Source organism: Ranitomeya imitator, chromosome 9 (genome assembly GCF_032444005.1).
Source record: "Ranitomeya imitator isolate aRanImi1 chromosome 9, aRanImi1.pri, whole genome shotgun sequence".
Lineage (NCBI taxonomy): Eukaryota > Metazoa > Chordata > Amphibia > Anura > Dendrobatidae > Ranitomeya > Ranitomeya imitator.
Genome location: NC_091290.1, coordinates 42368583 through 42391106, shown reverse-complemented (window position 1 = coordinate 42391106; position 22524 = coordinate 42368583).

Here is a 22524-nt window from a genome sequence, read left to right as displayed (position 1 = left end):
CCTGTGGAGAGATACGAGAAAGAAGCCTTCAGGCAATTAAGAAATCGAGACACCTATACTCCATTATCACAAAATCCCCTTCCTAAGTTTCAAACTCAACTACAGAACATCCTTGTAATTGCATTTGAAAGGGGTATCATTAACAAAAAAACTTTAGGTGGACTATTGGTCAAATGTCCGGTGATACCCACTTTTTATTTACTCCCCAAGGTCCACAAAGATCTGGTTTCTCCCCCAGGGCGTCCGATTGTTTCTGGCATGGGAGGGCTGTGTGATGCAACATGTAAATTTATTGAATATTACTTAAAACCACAGGTTGAGATGCTGCCCTCCTATGTCAGGGACACCACGGACGTCCTGCGATGGGTTGATGGCCTTATCGTGGAGAAGGACATGTTATTGGTTACGGCGGACGTCGAATCATTATATACCAGTATCCGCCATGTGGATGGGATGAGGGCCACCAGGTTTTTTCTAGAATCCAGCAATCTGGATCCTGATTTTCGTGAGCTGGTGTTGGAGTTCATCCTGACACACAATTTTTTTGTTTTTAAGGATCGTTTTTTTCTCTAGCGACAGGGCACCGCTATAGGGGCGGCCTGTGCGCCGTCCTATGCTAATTTATTCCTAGGATACTGGGAAGGTGAGATTTTTCAGGGTGGCGCACAGTCTGCCCCCCAAATTCTTGGTTGGTACAGATATATCGATGATGTTTTGTTTATATGGCATGGACCTGTCCTGGAGTTACAGGAATTTATGGTGGGATTGAACAACAACGGCTCTAACATCAGGCTCACGTATCTGTACCATCATAGAGAGATCTCCTTCCTGGACATTGTGCTAAGGGTTCAAGAGAATGGGTTTATTTACACTATGTACCGGAAGGAGACCTCTGTTAATGCATTTCTGCATTCGACCTCATCCCATCCACCCTCCACGATAAGAGCCATCCCCATAGGACAGTTTCTTCGGGCCCGAAGGACCTGTGCCTCTGACACACTGTTTGAAAGGCAAGCCGTGGACCTTGGGGAGCGTTTTAGGCAGCGTGGCTACAGTGGTCGGGTTGTTAAAAAAGGCTACCTAAGGGCTAAAAAGACCAGTAGGAATGACCTTCTGGCCGAGAGGAGGAAGACTAAACAAAAAACCTGGGATGTTCAACCTAGATTTGTGTCCACATTCAATCACAAGTGGGAGGAAATGAGGCGTATTTTGAGAAAACATTGGCCCGTTTTAACAACTGATCCCTTGCTTGGGAGATGTTTGTCTGACCAACCTCTTATGACAGCACGAAGGTGTAATAATATTAGAGACATACTCGTGCACAGTCACTACGTGGCTAAAACACCAGACCCATTTAAAGCAGGGAGACAAAAAAATGGCTTTTTTCCATGTGGTGACTGTCTCGCGTGTAAAAACCTTGTCAGATCCTCAGTATTCGTGTCATCAGACGGAAAGCGCGAATTTAGAATAAAAGAATATATCACATGTAGTACAACTCACGTTGTATATTATGCCACCTGTACATGTAAGTTAGTCTGTATTGGGTTGACGTCTAGAGAGTTGCGTGTTCGCATACGTGAACACATAAGAGACATAAAGGCAGCACGTGATGTGGAGGATGAAAACAGCTTAAGACCCATTCCGAAACATTTTTGCCGATATCATAAATGTAATCCTAAAGATCTAAAGGTTTGGGGGATTGACAGGATTCGGGTAGGCATAAGATGTGGTGACGCAAAACAGAAGATGGCACAGAGAGAATGCCGTTAGATTACGGTATTAACCCCTTCATGACCCAGCCTATTTTGACCTTAATGACCTGGCCGTTTTTTGCAATTCTGACCAGTGTCCCTTTATGAGGTAATAACTCGGGAACGCTTCAATGGATCCTAACGGTTCTGAGATTGTTTTTTTTCGTGACATATAGGGCTTCATGTTAGTGGTAAATTTAGGTAAAAAATTTTGTGTTTATTTGTGAAAAAAATGGAAATTTGGCTAAAATGTTGAAAATTTCGCAATTTTCAAATTTTGAATTTTTATTCTGTTAAACCAGAGAGTTATGTGACACAAAATAGTTAATAAATAACATTTCCCACACGTCTACTTTACATCAGCACAATTTTGGAAACACCTTTTTTTTTGCTAGGAAGTTATAAGGGTTAAAATTTGACCAGCGATTTCTCATTTTTACAACGAAATTTACAAAACCATTTTTTTTAGGGACCACCTCACATTTGAAGTCAGTTTGAGGGGTCTATATGGCTGAAAATACCCAAAAGTGACACCATTCTAAAAACTGCACCCCTCAAGGTGCTCAAAACCACATTCAAGAAGTTTATTAACCCTTCATGTGCTTCACAGCAGCAGAAGCAACATGGAAGGAAAAAATGAACATTTAACTTTTTAGTCGCAAAAATGATCTCTTAGCAACAATGTTTTTATTTTCCCAAGGGTAAAAAGAGAAACTGGACCCCAAACGTTATTGTACAATTTGTCCTGAGTACGCCGATACCCCATATGTGGGGTGGGAACTACTGTTTGGGCGCACGACAGGGCTCGGAAGGGAAGGAGCGCCATTTGACTTTTTCAATGAAAAATTGGCTCCAATCTTTAGCGGACACCATGTCGCGTTTGGAGAGCCCCTGTGTGCCTAAACATTGGAGCTCCCCCACAAGTGACCCCATTTTGGAAACTAGACCCCCCAAGGAACTTATTTAGATGCATAGTGAGCACTTTGAACCCCCAGGTGCTTCACAAATTGATCCGTAAAAATGAAAAAGTACTTTTTTTTCACACAAAAATTCTTTTAGCCTCAATTTGTTCATTTCCACATGGGCAACAGGATAAAATGGATCCTAAAATGTGTTGGCCAATGTATCCTGAGTACACCGATACCTCATATGTGGTCACAAACCACTGTTTTTGCACACGGCAAGGCTCGGAAGGGAAGGAGTACCATTTGACTTTTGAATGAAAAATTAGCTCCAATCGTTAGCGGACACCATGTCGCGTTTGGAGAGCCCCTGTGTGCCTAAACATTGGAGCTCCGCCACATGTGACCCCATTTTGGAAACTAGACCTCCCATGGAACTAACTTAGATGTGCGGTGACCACTTTAAACCCCCAAGTGCTTCACAGAAGTTTATAACGCAGAGCCGTGAAAATAAAAAATCATTTTTCTTTCCTCAAAAATTATTTTTTAGCCCGCAATTTTTTATTTTCACAAGAGTAACAGGAGAAATTGGACCCCAAAAGTTGTTGTCCAGTTTGTCCTGAGTACGCTGATACCCCATATGTGGGGGGAACCACTGTTTGGGCACACGTCAGTGCTCAGAAGGGAAGTAGTGACGTTTTGGAATGCAGACTTTGATGGAATGGTCTGCGGGCATCATGTTACGTTTGCAGAGCCACTGATGTGCCTAAACAGTAGAAACCCCCCACAAGTGACCCCATTTTAAAAACTAGACCCCCCAAGGAACTTATCTTGATATGTGGTGAGCACTTTGAACCCCCAAGTGCTTCACAGAAGTTTACAACGCAGAGCCGTGAAAATAAAAAAATAATTTTTCTTTCCTCAAAATGATGTTGTAGCAAGCAATTTTTTATTTTCACAAGGGTAACAGGAGAAATTGGACCCCAATAATTGTTGCCCAGTTTGTCCTGAGTACGCCGATACCCCATATGTGGGGGTAAACTACTGATTGGGCACACGTCGGGGCTCGGAAAGGAAGTAGTGGCGTTTTGAAATGCAGACTTTGATGGAATGGTCTGCGGGCGTCACGTTGCATTTGCAGAGCCCCTGATGTGCCTAAACAGTAAACCCCCCCACAAGTAACCCTATTTTGGAAACTAGACCCCCAAAGGAACTTATCTTGATATGTGGTGAGCACTTTGAACCCCCAAGTGCTTCACAGAAGTTTACAACGCAGAGCCGTGAAAATAAAAAAATCATTTTTCTTTCCTCAAAATTGATGTTTTAGCAAGCAGTTTTTTATTTTCACAAGGGTAGGAGGAGAAATTAGACCCCAATAGTTGTTGCCCAGTTTGTCCCGAGTATTCTGGTTCCCCATATGTGGGGGTAAACCACTGTTTTGGCGCATGTCAGGGCTCGGAAGGGAGGGAGCACCATTTGACTTTTTGAACGTAAGATTGGCTGGAATCAATGGTGGTGCCATGTTGCGTTTGGAAACCCCTGATGTGCCTAAACAGTGGAAACCCCTCAATTCTAACTCCAACACTAACCCCAACACACCCCTAACCCTAATCTCAACTCTAGCCATAACCCTAATCACAACCCTAACCCCAACACACCCCTAACCACAGTCCTAACCCCAACACACCCCTAACCCTAATCCCAACCCTAAACATAATCCTAACCCTAATTCAAACCCTAACCACAACCCTAACCTCAACACACCCCTAACCATAACCCTAACCACAAGCCTAATCTTAACCCTATTTCCAACCCTAGCCCTAATTCCAACCCTAACTCTAATTCCAACCCTAAACCTAAGGCTATGTGCCCACGTTGCGGATTTGTGTGAGATTTTTCCGCACCATTTTTGAAAAATCCGCGGGTAAAAGGCACTGCGTTTTACCTCCGGATTTACCATGGATTTCCAGTGTTTTTTGTGCAGATTTCACCTGCGGATTCCTATTGAGGAACAGGTGTAAAACGCTGCGGAATCCGCATAAAGAATTGACATGCTGCGGAAAATACAACACAGCGTTCCCGCGCGGTATTTTCCGCACCATGGGCACAGCGGATTTGGTTTTCCATAGGTTTACATGGAACTGTAAAGCTGATGGAAAACTGCTACGAATCCGCAGCGGCCAATCCGCTGCAGATCCGCAGCCAAATCCACACCGTGTGCACATAGCCTAATTCTAAGGGTATGTGCACACAATGCGGAAAACGCTGCGGTTCCACAGCGTTTCCGCCGCTGCGGGTCCACAGCAGTTTCCCATGAGTTTACAAAAACCGCTGCGCACATGCTGCGGAAAAAACTGTGCGGAAACGCAGCGGTTTACATTCCGCACATTTCACTTCTTTCTGCGGATTCCGCAGCGGTTTTACAACTGCTCCAATAGAAAACCGCAGTGAAATCTGCAGAAAAACCGCGGTAAATCCGCGATAAATCCGCAGCAGTTTTGCACTGCGGATTTATAAAAACCGCTGCGGAGAAATCCGCAGAGGACCAGAATACGTGTGCACATTCCCTAATCCTAACCCTAGTTCTAACTGTAGTGGAAAAAAATTTTTTTTTCTTTGTTTACATTTATGATTATACTGTTTTTTTCACAGTGTCACCTTCCTTTCTCCCTTTTCTTATCTTATAGACATGTATATAGGGTTTTTTTTTTTTATAGAGATATTGTATATTAAGTAGATTTTTCTTAATATCAGCACCTTGCACTTTTTTTGTGGGTTTTTCCCCTCCTGTGATTTAGGATATGTGGGATCAATAATTCTTTCTATTTTTATGATGGCATCATCTGTCATTAGATTCGGGTGTTCTTGGCATTTTACCGGCTTGATCCATTGTGCGCATGTCCCCTGCCGTCTTAAGTTCGGGGCATTGTGGGCGGCGCCGTTTAATGATGCGTGCGGTGCAGTGACGTCATCGCGACGAAGCTGTGGACCGCGGCGCCATGTTGGACACCGTTCGTGATGCAATTCCTGGCCGGGTGAGCGGGGGACATGCGCCGCAACAGGTGGAATCAATACAACTATTGGGGGACCTATAAATAGTATCTATGGACATTCAGCAGCACCGCCCCCTGACGAAGCCGACGCGAAACGCGCGTTGGGGCTATGGTGTGGATCCCTTTTGATGCCAGCACATGGGGTAAGAACCCGGGGTGGGAGTGACTGTTTACCTAGTGACTTTTGGAGCCTGTGTACAGGGCTAAAGGTACCGTCACACATAACGATATCATTGCTTTTTGTGACGTAGCAACGATATCGTTACCGAAATCGTTATGCGTGACAGCGACCAACGATCAGGCCCCTGCTGGGAGATCGTTGGTCGCTGGGGAAAGTCCAGGACTTTATTTCGTCGCTGGATCACCCGCTGACATCGCTGAATCGGCGTGTGTGACGCCGATCCAGCGATGTCTTCACTGGTAACCAGGGTAAACATCGAGTTACTAAGCGCAGGGCAGCGCTTAGTAACCTGATGTTTACCCTGGTAACCATTGTAAAAGTTACAAAAAAAAACACTACATACTTACATTCCTGTCACGTTCCTCAGCGTCAGCTTCCCTGCGTCCCCCAATGTCAGCGCCGGCTGGCCGTAAAGCAAAGCACAGCGGTGACGTCACCGCTCTGCTTTCCGGCCAGCGCTTACCCAGTGCAGGGAAGCTGACGCTGGGGGACGCGACAGGAATGTAAGTATGTAGTTTTTTTACTTTTACAATGGTAACCAGGGTAAACATCGGGTTACTAAGCGCGGCCCTGCGCTTAGTAACCCGATGTTTACCCTGGTTACCCGGGGACTTTGGGATCGTTGGTCGCTGGAGAGCTGTCTGTGTGACAGCTCCCCAGCGACCAAACAGCGACGCTGCAGCGATCGGCATCGTTGTCTATATCGCTGCAGCGTCACTTAATGTGACGGTACCCTAAGTGATCTTCCCATACGGATTTATTATACCCCCGGTCTCATGCCTGTCTATTTTTGCACTATGCACTTTACATTTGTATATGGCATCAGCTGTGATCCACACTGGGTTTGTGGTCTGTGCTACCTGGTTTCTCTCTGTCTGAAATAGTTCTTATTTTTGTATGAACTAATTTGTATATATTTAATTGTTGTGATTTTGTGACTAAAAATTATAACGTGTTTATTTATGGACATGTAATAAAAAAGTGGGCTACGGTGTGGATCCCTTTTGATGCCAGCACATGGGTACGAACCCGGGGTGGGAGTGACTGTTTACCTAGTGACTTTTGGAGCCTGTGTACAGGGCTAAGTGATCTTCCCATACGGATTTATTATACCCCCGGTCTCATGCCTGTCTATTTTTGCACTATGCACTTTACGTTTGTATATGGCATCAGCTGTGATCCACACTGGGTTTGTGGTCTGTGCTACCTGGTTTCTCTCTGTCTGAAATAGTTCTTATTTTTGTATGAACTAATTTGTATATATTTAATTGTTGTGATTTTGTGACTAAATAAAATTGTAACGTGTTTATTTATGGACATGTACTCCAGTCCAAATGGAAGGCAACGAAATTGGTAATGGAAAATTGACCCTTCTTTTTCTACCGCAAACCTCAGGTATTTTTGGTGATCTGGAAAAATTGGTACGTGATAATATGCACTTTTTAAGTCCAAAGTACACATTACCACGTCCTTTCCCAATAGGGGAATTGTGGTGCGTATAGACTCCATTTTGAACCTTTTGTACTGTAGCCACTTGTTTAGGGGCTTGAGGTTTATTATGGTTCCGGATTCCCCCGAAGGTTTCTTTATTGAGAAGAGCCTGAGTAATGACCTCTTCCTATTTGGTGAGGAGGGACGGGAGATATTGCCTCCATCCGGAGGAGATCCTGTATGTCTGACCACATTGGGGAGACCGAAGAGACATGGGCGTTGGAAACAAAATATTTTTCTGGGGGAAGGGAGTCGAATTCTATCCTGTACCCCTGGGAGATAATCTGGAGGACCCAAGGACTTGTGGTAATCTTTTCCCATTCCCCTAGGTAGTTCAGCAACTGCCCCCCTATCCTGGTGGCGTCATTTTCTCTGGAACTCTGACCTAGAGTTTGAGGGACCTGAATCCCTATTTCGGTTCCTATTTTCTCCCCCTTTTTGGTATCTCCATCTCCCCTGTTTTCCCTTACCCCTATAGTCTGATCTCTGTCCGTAATAGGGTCTGCGAAAGAGCTGGAATTTTTTCCGTTTTTCCTCTGGAAACCCCTTCTTTTCATCAGAAGCTTTCTCCAGAATATCGTCTAATATGGGGCCAAAGACCCTGCCCCCTGAAAAGGGAATGGGACACAACTTATTTTTCGAATGAACGTCTCCCGACCAGCTCTTTAACCATATAGCCCTTCGGGCTGCGTTTGATAAAGATTGGCCTATAGCTGTAAACCTAACCGATTCTGCAGTAGCATCTGCAAGAAAACCGGTTGCTAGTTTGAGTAGAGGGATAGCTTTTATAATAGAATCTCTAGCGGTTCTGGCTGACAACTGATCTTTTAATTCATCTACCCACAAATGCATTGCCCTCGCCACAGATGTTGCTGCTATATTTGTGCGGATCACTGCAGCAGAGCTTTCCCATGCTCTTTTTAGGAGTCCATCCGCCTTTCTGTCCATAGGCTCCTTTAAGTTGGAGGAGTCCTCAAATGGTATGGCGGTTCTTTTAGACACCTTTGCAAGTGGGATGTCAATTTTAGGTATATCTTCCCAATCTTTGACCTCCTCATGGTCAAAGGGAAGACGAAGTCTAAAGTCTCTAGGAATGGATATCCTTTTTTCTGCCTCTTCCCACTCTTCTAAAATCATTGAACAAATGTGGGCATTTACAGGGAAGACTTTCGATGTTTGCGAACGCAGCCCCCCAAACATCTCATCCTGAACTGATTGATTGATAGGTTGAGGGTTCCTCAACCTGCATAGTCTGTCTGACCGCTCCCAGAAGCTCATCTTTATCATTAGACGAGAACAATTTTTTTTATCCCTTTTTGAGGAGGGTCCCTACTCAATTCCTCCTCTTCCATATCAGATTCAAAAGAGCTGTCCTCAGATGACAGATCCGACTCCCTCTGTCTTTTCCTGGACCTGGGAGGATCCTGGGGGTCAGACTGGACAGAGTGGGGAAACGATAAGTTAGAAATCGAAGCCTGCACTTCTTCTCTAACAATGGCTCTCATGCTCGTCATCAGGGAAGCATGTTCCTCTCCCACAACACGATTAGTGCAAAACTCGCAGAGCGACTTCTGCCAAGAGTCCTTAAGTTTTACGGCACAAATAGGGCACTTCTTAGTCTTGTCGGTCTTCTTACCCCCCCGATGAGGGAAGCCCCTAAAATAAATAACATAAAGATCGCTGATGGTATCTTTATTGGAGGCTATAGGGAGCATACACCTAAGTGGGAACTCACATGTGCCTGGGTGTCCTGCAGTGCGTCGGATTTTGCCTCCTCCATACTACTGCTGCTGGCTAGGCTGGAAACCTAATGCGCACCCCCCGTAGCCCACACATGCCTCTTTATCCTGGAGCTGTCGGCGCCACCTGTCCCGGAGCTCCTATCGTTACCGAGCATAGGAGTGAAGAGGATGCAGCCCCCTGCTGCCGGCCGCAACCCGGAAGTGACGCGCGCAGCAGCGGCGAACCGGAAATGACTCGCCGCACTGAGCTCCATGGACCCCGGCATTCCCGGTCGGCGTCCTGAGATGCCTGCACACACTATGTCACCGGATTCACTTGCGAAGGGAGCGCCCTTGCAGGAGCGAAAAAAGGCAGGTACATCTGGGGTTTAATCCCGTGTCGAGAGCCCCCCCCAGGGGGAAGCGACCCTTTCAACCAGGAGCAGCGCTACACAGGTGCTGCTGAGGGACCCTATTACTCGGGTGTCAGCTACGCAGAGTCCATGTAGCGGGAAGGAAGAGGCCGAGCCCCCCCGATCCTCACACTCTGCACGGGACAGACGGAACTCTCGTCGTTTCCATCCACAGTGGGACAGGAAAAACACTGAAGGGTGGAAGGGGGAGGGTCCATTTAAACTCTCGTGGTTTCCTGTCCCACTATGGATAAGAAGGACGTCCTCCATGGTGCTGTCAGGTGGTGACCTGGAAAGGAGGCTTTTACAGAGACTGCCTCTTAACAGAAACTGTTGTTAAATCTTGCTGTAATAATTGCTTTACAGACCTGAAGAAAAACCCGTTGGTGTGGCAGAATTCCGGGTCAGGATTACACGTCTTGTAGCCCACCCAAGATCAACGTTGGGGGTTTGTCACGGGTCCCTCGCTTCACGTCGCCTTTAAATAGACTTGAATATTGATGATGTGATTAATGCTTTGCACTACCTCAGAAAAAGACTTGACTTTGCCCTTAAAGGGATTGGTTACTTGTTGCACTGTGTTGAAAAGTTAATATATTATAGAAGTAATATAATAGATAGTGAGTTAATGTAATAAAGAGAAAGTAGATAATAATGTTTACATAGCTGATAGTATGCAGCTAATGTGGTAAAATTAAGGTTAGATAGTTAAAATGATGTACTGAGAATAAAATTGGAAGAAAGATACAGTGAGCCCATAAGGGGGGTGATATCTGTTCTGCGTTTCAATAAAGTGAACTCGTGGGGGTCAGTGAGTCATTTAGTGAGTTACTTAGTTAGCTAGTTGGTTGCTAAATTTGCACTTAGGAAAGAATAATTGTTGCACTTGAATAAAGAAATGTTTGCACGTCATAGATAGTATACCTCTATGGGTAATAGTATTTTATAGTTAACACAAGATGAGCCAAGCAGTCATGTAAATATGTTATTGTTTGCAACGTTCAAATGTCCTCACCTCCCATAAAGGGAAGCACAGTTATATAAAATTGTTTTATAGCATTTTAAAAATTTGCATGACTTTTACTAATGTATTGTTGTTTTCTTTTCCCAGTCCGGGAGTACTGGATTTAACGGGGGGTGGAGTGCAGCGCCCCAGGGTCCTGGTCGTTGCAGTATTGTTACGTCTGATGGCAATAAAGGAGATCACCTTACCAGGTATCACAAACCACACAACACACTTCACACTCCAGGCCGCCAGTGGGAGCCATGTTCCTATTTAGTAGGGCACTTCTCACAATTAGGTAAAACTGGTGGTTTGGACAGGAAGTTAGGCAGAAGCTTACTGGGCTTCACCCAGGCAGCACCTGTAAGGCAGCCAGTGGGGAAAGGAGGAACATCTAGCAGCTGCAGACAGGAGGGTCCCTGACAAGGGTGGGATCCTAAATAAATATAGAATCACTGCACTCGATGAGAAAATATGCTTTCAAGTGAATAAATTTTATTAACGGTGGTGGGTAAAGCAACAGTTTTTTTGACGTTTCGGCTGGAACTGAGAAGAATTGGTGGTGTAGTAGTCCTGCAGGAGCAACGGCGTGCTAGTGCAGTATATGTGTACTGCACGGGAGCGGCGAGCCAGGGGAGCGCTGTCCTGCCCGTGATAACTGGACTGTGGATGCTGAACCTTCAGTAAAAAGGTAAAGAGACTGCACCCGTGTCCTCGTTCTTCACTGCGCCTCACACCATCTATCTTCTACACTTCGGTAAGCCCTGGGGATATACTTCACCTGTGGGAAGGTATACCAACTAGCTGCCATAACATCACCCCAGAGGACCCCTAAGCAGCGTCAGTCACCCTGACCGAATACCACAGGTGGTGTCACGAACATTTCCCCTTTAAAGACCTGCCCCCTATTTATTAACGGACATCACCTACGGCCACGGACCGGGTCAGCCACCGTGACATCCCCTTGAGAACCGAAGGGCCCGGTACCGAGTTCCCCTAACCCTTGGGGGTGTTCCATATAATGGGGGGCTTTCAATACGGCATCAATGACTATAGTTATCTTGAGTGGTAAATATATAGCTCCAAACTAATAGTCTAAGGATCCCAGTATCAAAGAGGTATCTATTATATGCTATTATATGGTAAAAAATACAGCATAACTGCTATCCAAGTGATTTAGGAACTAAAATGACCAAAGCATGGGTTGCTGTTGAAGTAAAAGAACCCCCAGTATAAACACCATCAACATACACATATACATTATGGGGGGTGCAGTATAGTTCCGTATCCTCAAAGTAAAGACTCCTCAAAAACTTATAGAAGGAGTTCACAGCAAGAGATAAACAACAGAGATTAAGTGAAGAACATTAACTGTAATACCGCAAAACAGCAACCAGTGCCAGGGCCAGTGCCAAAGCTGACCAGGAGACCCCCCTCAACCCAACGCGTGTTTAGCCCTGGCTTCTTCCGGGGGCTATATCTATCTATATTTATTATCACAGGCGAATAAAGGCAGAAAAGGGCCTCTGTGCGAGAACAATATATGAACCCTTTGCAGCCCAAGGGTCCCTAAAAATGAAAAATTGCATCTGCTTTGGAAGTAGAAAGGGGCCTCTTACTTCTTGGGTCCCTGTGCGGCCGCACAGGTTGCACCAATGACATGTCTTTTCTGGCTCTATAGCATTCATTGCTGTCCAAAAACGCTAAAAGAAAATTCAGCTGAAAAATGCATACAAATAGCATTGAAAACGCAGCAAAAATTCATCTTTTTTGGTGCTGCTTTTTTCCTGCCAAGTGATGCAGAAATGGTGCAGAAAATGTCTGCATCCAAATACTCAATGCGTGCTCAAATTAAAAGTTGCACATTTAGTATATGCTAACAGTGGTGTCTATTGATGAGAGATCGTCCTCGGAAAAGGCGTCCAGCTGCTACAAACCTAAGGCCGGCGTCACACTGACTTTTTAACCCATTAATCCCATATGATGTACTATCCCGTCAAGGTGACCTGGGACGTAATTCCCAGTCACGGGATAGTACCTCATATGCGATTGGCCGCGCTCACGAGGAGGGCGCAGCCGATTGCGGCCGGGTGTCAGCTGACTATCGCAGATGACATCCGGCACTATGTGCCAGGAGCGGTCACGGACCACTCCCGTCACATTAACCCCCGGAACACCGCGATCAAACATGATCGCAGTGTTCTGGGGGCATAGGAAAGCATCGCGCAGGGAGGGGGCTCCCTGCGGACTTCCCTCAGACAATCGGTACAAGGCGATGTGCTCACCTTGTAACGAGCGTCTCCTCCCTGCAGGCCCCGGATCCAAAATGGCCGCGGGGTTACTTCCGGGTCCTGCAGGGACTACTTCCGGGTCCCGAGCAGGCGCTGGTAACCAAGCAGCAGGGCACGCCAGATTGCTGATCTGACAAAGTGTCAGATCAGTGACCTGTCACTATACAGTGATGTCCCCCTTGGGACAAAGTAAAAAAAAAAAAAATTTTTAGATGTGTAAAAAAATAATAAAAGAAAAATCCTAAATAAAGAAAAAGAAAAAATATTGTTCCCATAAATACATTTCTTTATCTACCGTAAATAAAAAAAACAAACAATAAATGTACACATATTTAGTATCGCCGCGTCCGTAATGACCCATAAAACTGTCCTACTAGTTAATCCCTTCAGTGAACACCGTAAAAAAAAAAAACAAGGCAAAAACAACGCTTTATTATCATACCGCCGAACAAAAAGTGGAATAACATGCGATCAAAAAGACGGATATCAATAACCATGGTATAGCATCATCAGCGAAAAAATAAAAAAGTTACAGTCCTCAGAATAAAGCGATGCAAAAATTATTATTTTTTCTATAAAAGTTTTTATCGTATAAAAAGCGCCAAAACAGAAAAAATGATATAAATGAGGTATCGCTGTAAACGTACTGACCCGAAGAATAAAACTGCTTTATCCATTTTACCAAACGCGGAACGGTATAAATGCTACCCCCCCCAAAAGAAATTCATGAATAGCTGATTTTTGGTCATTCTGCCTCACAAAAATCGGAATAAAAAGCGATCACAAAATGTCACGTGCCCGAAAATGTTACCAATAAAAATGACAACTCGTCCCGCAAAAAACAAGACTTCACATGACTGTGGACCAAAATATGGAAAAATTATAGATCTTAAAATGTGGTAACGCAAAAAATATTTTTGGCAATAAAAAGCGTCTTTTAGTGTGTGACGGCTGCCAATCATAAATATCCGCTAGAAAACCCGCTATAAAAGTATATCCAACCCCTCTTCATCACCCCCTTAGTTAGGGAAACACACAAAAAAAATAAAAAAATGTATTTATTTCCATTTTCCCATTAGGGTTAGGGCTAGGGTTGGGGTTAGGGTTGGGGCTAAAGTTAGGGTTTGGATTACATTTACGGTTGGGATTAGGGTTAGGGGTGTGTCAGGGTTAAGGGTGTGGTTAGGGTTATGGTTGGGATTAGGGTTAGGGGTGTGTTGGGGTTAGGGTTTCAGTTAGAATTGGGGGTTTCCACTGTTTACGCACATCAGGGCTCTCCAAACGCGACATGGCATCCGATCTCAATTTCAGCCAATTTTGCGTTGAAAAGTAAAACAGTGGTTCCTTCCCTTCCGAGCTCTCCCGTGCGCCCAAACAGGGGTTTACCCCAACATATGGGGTATCAGCATACTCAGGACAAATTGGACAACAACTATTGGGGTCCAATTTCTCTTGTTACCCTTGGGAAAATAAAAATTTGGGGGGCTAAAAAAACATTTTTGTGGGAAAAAAATTAATTTTAATTTTCATGACTCTGCGTTATAAACTGTAGTGAAACACTTGGGGGTTCAAAGCGGTCAAAACATATCTAGATAAGTTCCTTGGGGGGTCTAGTTTCCAAAATGGTGTCACTTGTGGGGGGGTTTCTACTGTTTAGGTGCATCAGGGGCTCTGCAAATTCAATGTGACGCCTGCAGACCAATCCATCTAAGTCTGCATTCCAAGTGGCGCTCCTTCCCTTCCGAGCTCTGCCATGCGCCCAAACGGTGGTTCTTCCCCACATATGGGGTATCAGCGTACTCAGAACAAATTGGACAACAAATTTTGGGGTCCAATGTCTCCTGTTACCCTTGGAAAAATACAAAACTGGGGGCTAATAAATAATTTTTGTGAAAAAAAAAAAATATATTTCTATTTTCACGGCTCTGCATTATAAACTGTAGTGAAACACTTGGGGGTTCAAAGCTGTCAAAACACAGCTAGATAAGTTCCCTAAGGGGTCTACTTTCCAAAATGGTGTCACTTGTGGGGGGTTTCAATGTTTAGGCCCATCAGGGGCTCTCCAAACGCGACATGGTGTCCCATCTCAATTCCAGTCAATTTTCCATTGAAAAGTCAAATAGCGCTCCTTCCCTTCCGAGCTCTGCCATGCACCCAAACAGTGGTTTACCCCCACATGTGGGGTATCGGCGTACTCCGAACAAATGGCACAACTTTTGGGGTCCAATTTCTTCTCTTACCCTTGGGTGTATTATTTGTGAAAAAATATGATTTTTTATTTTTACGGCTCCGCATTATAAACTTATAAGCACTTGGTGGGTTAAAGTGCTCACCACACATCTAGTTAAGTTCCTTAGGGGGTCTACTTTCCAAAATGGTGTCACTTGTGGGGGGTTTCAATGTTTAGGCACATCAGGGGCTCTCCAAACTCAACATGGCGTCCCATCTCAATTCCAGTCAATTTTGCACTGAAAAGTCAAACGGCGCCTCCTTCCCTTCCGAGCTCTGCCATGCGCCCAAACAGTGGTTTACCCTCACATGTGGGGTATCGGCATACTCAGAACAAATGGCACAACATCTTTTGGGGTCCAATTTCTCCGGTTACCCTTGGGAAAATAAAAAATTGGGGGCAACAAATCATTTTTGTGAAAAAAATATTTTTTATTTTCACGGCTTTACATTATAAACTTCTGTGAAGCACTTGGGGGTTCAAAGTGCTCACCACACATCTAGATAAGCTCCTTAGGGGTATACTTTCCAAAATGGTGTCACTTGTGGGGGATTTCAATGTTTAGGCACATCAGGGGCTCTCCAAATGCAATATGGCGTCCTATCTCAATTCCAGCTAATTTTTCATTGAATAGTCAAATGGTGCTCCTTCCCTTCCGAGTTTACCCCACATATGAGGTATCTGCTTACCCAGGATAAAATGTACAACAACTTTTGGGGTTCAATTTCTCCTGTTACCCTTGGTAAAATAAAACAAAGCCGGACGTAAAGCAGGGCGGTGACGTCACCGCTGTGCTCTGCTTTACGGCCAGCCGGCGCTGACACAGTGCAGGGAAGCTGACGGCGGGGGACGTGAAAGACATCAGAATGTAAGTATGTATTTTTTTTATTTTTTTTACTTTTACAATGGTAACCAGGGTAAATATTGGGTTTCTAAGCGCAGCCCTGCATTTAGTAACCCGATGTTTACCCTGGTTACAGGTGAACACATCGCTAGATCGGCGTCACACACACCGATCTAGCGATGACAGCGGGGTGATCAGCGGCCAAAAAAAGGTCCTGATCATTCCCACGACCAACGATCTCCCAGCAGGGGCCTGATCGTTGGTCGCTGTCACACAAAGATATTGTTAGCGGGATCGATGCTACGTCACAAAAAAGCGTGACGTTGCAATGATATCGTTAAATAAATTGTTATGTGTGAAGGTACCTTAACCCCTTCAAGTCGCGGCCCTTTTTCATTTTTGCGTTTGCGTTTTTCACTTCCCTCCTTCCCAGAGCCATAACTTTTTTATTTTTCCGTCAATATGGTCACGTGAGGGCTTATTTTTTGCGGGAAAAGTTGTACTTTTGAACGACACCATTGGTTTTACCATGTCTTTTACTAGAAAACGGGAAAAAAAATAGAATTATTCTTACCGTTAATTCGGTTTCTAGGAGCCTTCCACGACAGCCACCAGGAGGTTGTCTCCATTCCCTAATGGGGGACAGGAAGCACAAGAGGTTAAAAACCCCTCCCACCTCCCATTAACCAGTGACTTACAACTGAACCCATAGTACCGGTTACCTTTAGGTTCTCAGAAAAATATCCAAGAACATCGGGAGGGAATTAATGCTGTCGTGGAAGGCTCCTAGAAACCGAATTAACGGTAAGAATAATTCTATTTTCTCTAGTAGCCTTCCACGACAGCCACCAGGAGGGATGCCAACCAATTCTGTATTTAGGGAGGGACCACAGCTTGAAGAACCTTTCGGCCAAAAGCAAGATCCTGATTGGACCAGAAATCCAATCTATAATGTTTAGTAAATGTGTGTAGAGAAGACCATGTTGCTGCCCTGCAAATCTGCTCCGAAGAAGCGCCAGCCCTTTCAGCCCAAGAGACGGAAGTGGATCTGGTGGAATGAGCCTTTAGGCCCGCAGGAACAGCAATATTCTGATTTAGGTATGTTTCAGAAATGGCCTTTTTTATCCAGTTGGCAATTGGACTCTTCGCTACCTTCTTGCCTTTGTTTCTGCCAGAAAGATGAACGAAGAGATTTTTGTCAATTCTAAATAATTTAGTATAATCTAAGTAGTATAAAACTATACGTCGTACGTCCAAAGTATGGAATCTGTGTTCTTCCGGATTTGAAGGATTGTGACAAAACGATGGGAGGACTATGTCCTGTGATCGATGGAATTCTGACACTACCTTCGGTAGGAAACAAGGATCTGGACGGAATACGATGGAGTCATCTCTTATGGTAAGATAAGGCTCTCTAATTGAGAGAGCTTGTATTTCCCCCACTCTTCTTGCGGTAGAAATTGCAACCAAGAAGGCCGTCTTGCAGGACAGAAGATGCGAGGAACAAGATGATAGTGGCTCAAATGGAGGAGCCGTAAGACCCTTTAAAACTATGTTTAGGTCCCAGGATGGCACAAAAATTTGTTTTCTTGGACAATGTCTTGATGCCGCGACCATAAACCTCTTTATCCAACGATGACCCGCAAGATCCTGATCGAAGACGGAACTCAAGGCTGATACTTGAACTTTCAAGGTACTTGGCTTCAGCCCTAATTCTAATCCCTTTTGTAAAAAATCTAATATTTGTGAAATATTAGGATGAAAAAGCCGGATTACGTACCGGTAATGCTCTTTTAATGAGTCCACGACAGCACCCCACATGAGAGAGAGAGGGATCCGCCCATAGGAACAGGAAACCTACAGAATAAAAGGAGGCGGTCCCCTCTCCTCCTCAGTTTAGTTACAGAGTATAAAAAGGGGAACCGCAAAAGTGTTAGTATTCATTCTTATTCAGTCACATAAATTTCTTAACTCTATACAACCATTATTTGTGACCTTAAAGGAAAGAGCTGTGCATAATTTAGGGAGGGTAATACATGGGTGCTGTCGTGGACTCATTAAAAGAGCATTACCGGTACGTAATCCGGCTTTTTACCCTTCGCCACGACAGCACCCCACATGAGAGATTTTCAGAGAGTCATTATTTGGGTGGGATTACTGTATTAAGAACAGCTCTACCAAAGGTCAGATCAGAAGACGTGGACAGATCAAGTCTATAATGGTTGTAGAAGGTAGAAGGTGTAGACCAAGTTGCAGCCTTACATATTAAATGGATCGGTACATCTGCTTGTTCCGCCCAGGAGGAAGCCATGGCTCGTGTTGAGTGCGCTTTTATACCCACTGGAGGAATCTCGCCTTTTGACGTATAGGCCAAGCAGATAGCCTCTCTGATCCACCGAGATATGGTAGCTCTCGTGACCCCATGTCCTTTCTTGTGGCCCTGAAAGGAGATAAACAGAGCCCTACTCTCCCTCCATGTCTGACACCTTTCTATATAAGTCAGGATGGCTCTTCTGACATCTAAGGTGTGGAACTTATGATGTTCTGGAGTTACAGGTGAATCAAAAAAGGAAGGGAGAAATATTTCTTGTGACCTGTGGTAGGTGGACGCTACCTTAGGGAGGTATGAGGGGTCTGGTTTCAGGACTATCCGATCATGAAATATCAGTAAGAAAGGTGGGTCTACTGATAGGGCCTGGATGTCACTAACCCGTCTAGCTGAGGTTAGGGCTACTAGTAAGGCTACTTTATATGTTAGGATTTTTAAAGGTATTGAATCTAATGGTTCAAATGGAGAGCTTGTTAAGGCCTCTAATACTAGATTTAAATCCCACGGAGGTAGACGGGGAATATGGACCGGTTTACTACGTTCACAAGATTTTATGAATCTGGAGATCCACCTATTAGCTGCTATATTGCATCCATATAGGGCTCCTAATGCCGAGACCTGAACTCTTAAGGTATTTACAGATAGTCCTAACTCTCGGCCTTTTTGCAAGAACTCTAGGATAGGTGTGAGTGGAACTTGCTTAGTGAACGGTACCGTGTAAAAGTCTAAAAATTTATTCCATACCCTACTATATATTAGGGTGGTAGATCTTTTCCTGCTCAATAAGAGGGTGTTTACTAGTTCTGTTGAGAACCCTCTGGAACTTAATAGTTGCCTCTCAAATTCCACGCCGTCAAGTGAAGACCTTTCACTTGCGGGTGGAAAAAGGGGCCTTGGTACAGCAGCTCCTTGTCTGATGGGAGGATCCAAGGATCGCATAGGCACATGGTCTGGAGACAAGAGAACCATGGTCTTTTCGGCCAGAATGGTGCAATGAGGATTACTCTTGCCTGTTCCCTCCTGATCTTTCTGATCACTAGAGGAATCAGAGACATTGGAGGAAAGGCATATGCCAGTCTGAACCGCCAAGGATGGTGGAGAGAGTCCAACATATCTGGGTGATCCCTGGTGTTCAGGGAAGCGAACCTTTGTACTTGCCGGTTGTCTCTTGTGGCAAATAGGTCGATTTGTGGTATCCCCCATGCTTCTGTTATCCTTCTGAATATGGATTTGTTTAAGGTCCATTCTCCTTGACGCAACTCGTTTCTGCTGAGGTAGTCTGCCCTGATGTTCTCTACACCTTTGATGTGCAGGGCTGTTAAGGATGTTAGATGAGCCTCTGCCAGCTGAAAGATGTTTGCAGCTATGGTCATCAGACTTCCTGACTTTGTACCACCCTGACGGTTCAAGTATGCCACTGCGGTGGAATTGTCTGAGTAAATTCTTACATTTGTTCCATGAATCTGCGGAAGAAAATGATATAAGGCACATTCTATTGCTTTTAACTCCTTCCAGTTGGAGGAACATATTAATTCTGTCTGATCCCAAGTATTTTGGGCCAGATTGTCTTCCATATGTGCTCCCCACCCAATAGGGCTGGCGTCGGTGGTAATTATTTTAGACGGGTCTATTATCCATGGCACACCCCGTGATAGGTGGTCCATGTCTAGCCACCAGGATAGCGATTCTAAGACATTACTGGAAAGAGTTATTCTACTTTCTAAATAACCGTCTTTCCCCTGAGCCGACAATACTTCGTACTGCAATTGACGGGTATGGAATTGTGCCCAAGGTACAGCAGGGATACATGATGATAATGACCCCAGTAAGGACATGGCCTTTCTTAGTGTCATGTAGGGTTTGCGTATTGCGTCTGATACCTTTGATTGTATAGTCAACCTCTTTGACTGAGGAAGAAAGCATTTCTGACTTACGGAGTCTAGCTGGATTCCTAGAAATGTCTGAACGGTTTCTGGATTCAGCCGAGATTTTTCGAAGTTGACGATCCAACCTAACTCCTGTAGGGACGAGATCGTATTAGATAAACGAGTTTTACATTGAAGTGCAGAGCTTCCTACCACTAGAAAGTCATCTAGGTAGGGTATTATCAAGGTATCTCGTTGGCGTAGATGAGCCATCACTTCTAGTATCACCTTAGTGAAGACGCGGGGAGCCATAGAAAGCCCAAATGGCATTGCAACATATTGAAAGTGACGAACCTTTCCCTCCAGGGTGACTGCTACCCTTAGGTACTGCTGATGTTCGGCATGTATGGGAAGATGGTAATAGGCGTCCTTTAAGTCTATTCCGGCCATGACACACCTAGGGAATAAGAGTTTTATGGTAGAACTAATGGATTCCATTTTGAAGGTATGATTACGCAGGAAAGAATTTAATTTTTTAAGATTTATGATGGTTCTAAATGAACCATCTGGTTTATTAATCAGGAATAAAGGGGAGTAGAACCCTTTCCCTTTTTGATCCTGGGGAACTTCAATCAGGACTTTCTTAGATAGAAGAGATAGGATCTCTATTTCTAGAGCCCTCTGTTGGTCCTGACCTTTTGGAGATGTTATTATGAAGGAATCCCAAGGGATTCGATCAAATTCTAATTTAAGGCCGTATTGCACAATGTCCAGAATCCACTGGCTGGATGTTATCTGTCCCCATTGGGGAAGAAAAAATTTTAATCTGCCGCCTACTTCCTGGTTAGCGGTATTTACGTCTCGGATTATGGGACCCGCTAAAAAAGGCACCTTTTTGCTTTGGGTCCTTCGACTCCCATCGCTCTCTTTGTTCAAGCGGCTTGTTCCTAGTAAAGGGGCGTCTCCTGAAGGCTCTCCTGTAGGATGGAAGATACTGGTTAGGGAAGCCTTTCTTCCTTTCACCTGCTTTATTCAGGAGTTCATCCAGCGTCTTCCCAAAAAGGAACTCACCCTGACAGGGAATCGCACAAAGTTTCGCTTTAGCTTGTGCGTCCCCCTTCCAATTCTTTAGCCAGAGTGCACGCCGGGCTGTGTTGACTAGGCCGGCTGACCTGGCTGCAAGACGTAGCGAGTCCACTGAGGCATCAGCTAGGAATGCTACTGCTTCTTTAATTTGAGGCAATTTCAGCAGGATAGATTCCCTCGAAGTTTTGCCTCTAATCTGTTCCTCCAATTGCTCCGTCCATACTAGTAGAGATCTTGCAGTACAGGTACTAGATATGGCGGGCCTGAACGCCCCCGTATTGACTTCCCATGACCTCTTTAGTAAAGCTTCTGCTTTACGGTCCAGCGGGTCTGTTAGGACCCCTGAATCCTCCACTGGTAGGACCGACTGTTTGGTTGTGGAGGCTACCGCAGCATCAACTTTTGGCACCTTTGACCAGGTGTTTAGGTCTTCATCGCTGAAGGGATAGCGCCTTTTAGAGGATGATGGTAAAAACCCTCTATTCTGCTTGTCCCACTCCTTTTTGACAATATCTTTGATGGTTTGTATGACGGGGAAGGACCTACGTTTCTTCTGTCCTAACCCCGCAAACATTATGTCCTGTGCTGATTTCTTTTCTTTCCCATCTGGGCACCCCATCGTGCTCCTGACAGATTTTATTAAATTGTCCACATTACTGTTGGGAAGACAAAGTCCCCCTTCAGTCTCGGATGAGCTCGGCTGAGATCCCTCTTCGTCTGAAGAAATACATACACCCTCTGACTCCGAACTAACCGGAGACCGGGACCTGCTAGGCTGACGGGTACTGGCGCTACTTGTCTGCGCCAAACCCTGCATCTCTTCTCGGATAATAGCTCTGACATCTGAGGGAGTCATGATATTTTCCTGCCGTAGAGTTTGCATGATACACTCTGCACACAGTTTTTTGGCATAATCATCCGGGAGGGGCTGCGTACATAAAGCACACTCTTTATGCTTAGATTTGTGTGTCCTTTTCTTAGTCTAGAGGAAGGATACAGGAGGAACATATATCAGCATATAGGAAGAGACTCTTTCAAAAACTCACCCAGTGAAGCTGACAGGTACCGGTTCTGGAGGCGGAATTCGTTTGGTGGTAGAACTCTTCTCTGGAGGTCGGCCACCACTCTTTGTGCTGCTCCTCGTGCTTCTCTCCCTGCTGGGAGAGCGCTGTTGCACTGCGGGCAGGTGCGCTTCGTCGGCCGGTGAAGCCATTTCACACACACCGGCCCGACGCTAGCGCTGCATTTTTAAACTTGCCGCCCATTCTCCTGCCTCCCCGGACCAACCCGGAAGTGCTCCCGCGACTTCCGGGTTAGACGCGCCGCTCTCACCACCATGCGGCCGCCAGAGGCTATTAAGCCGG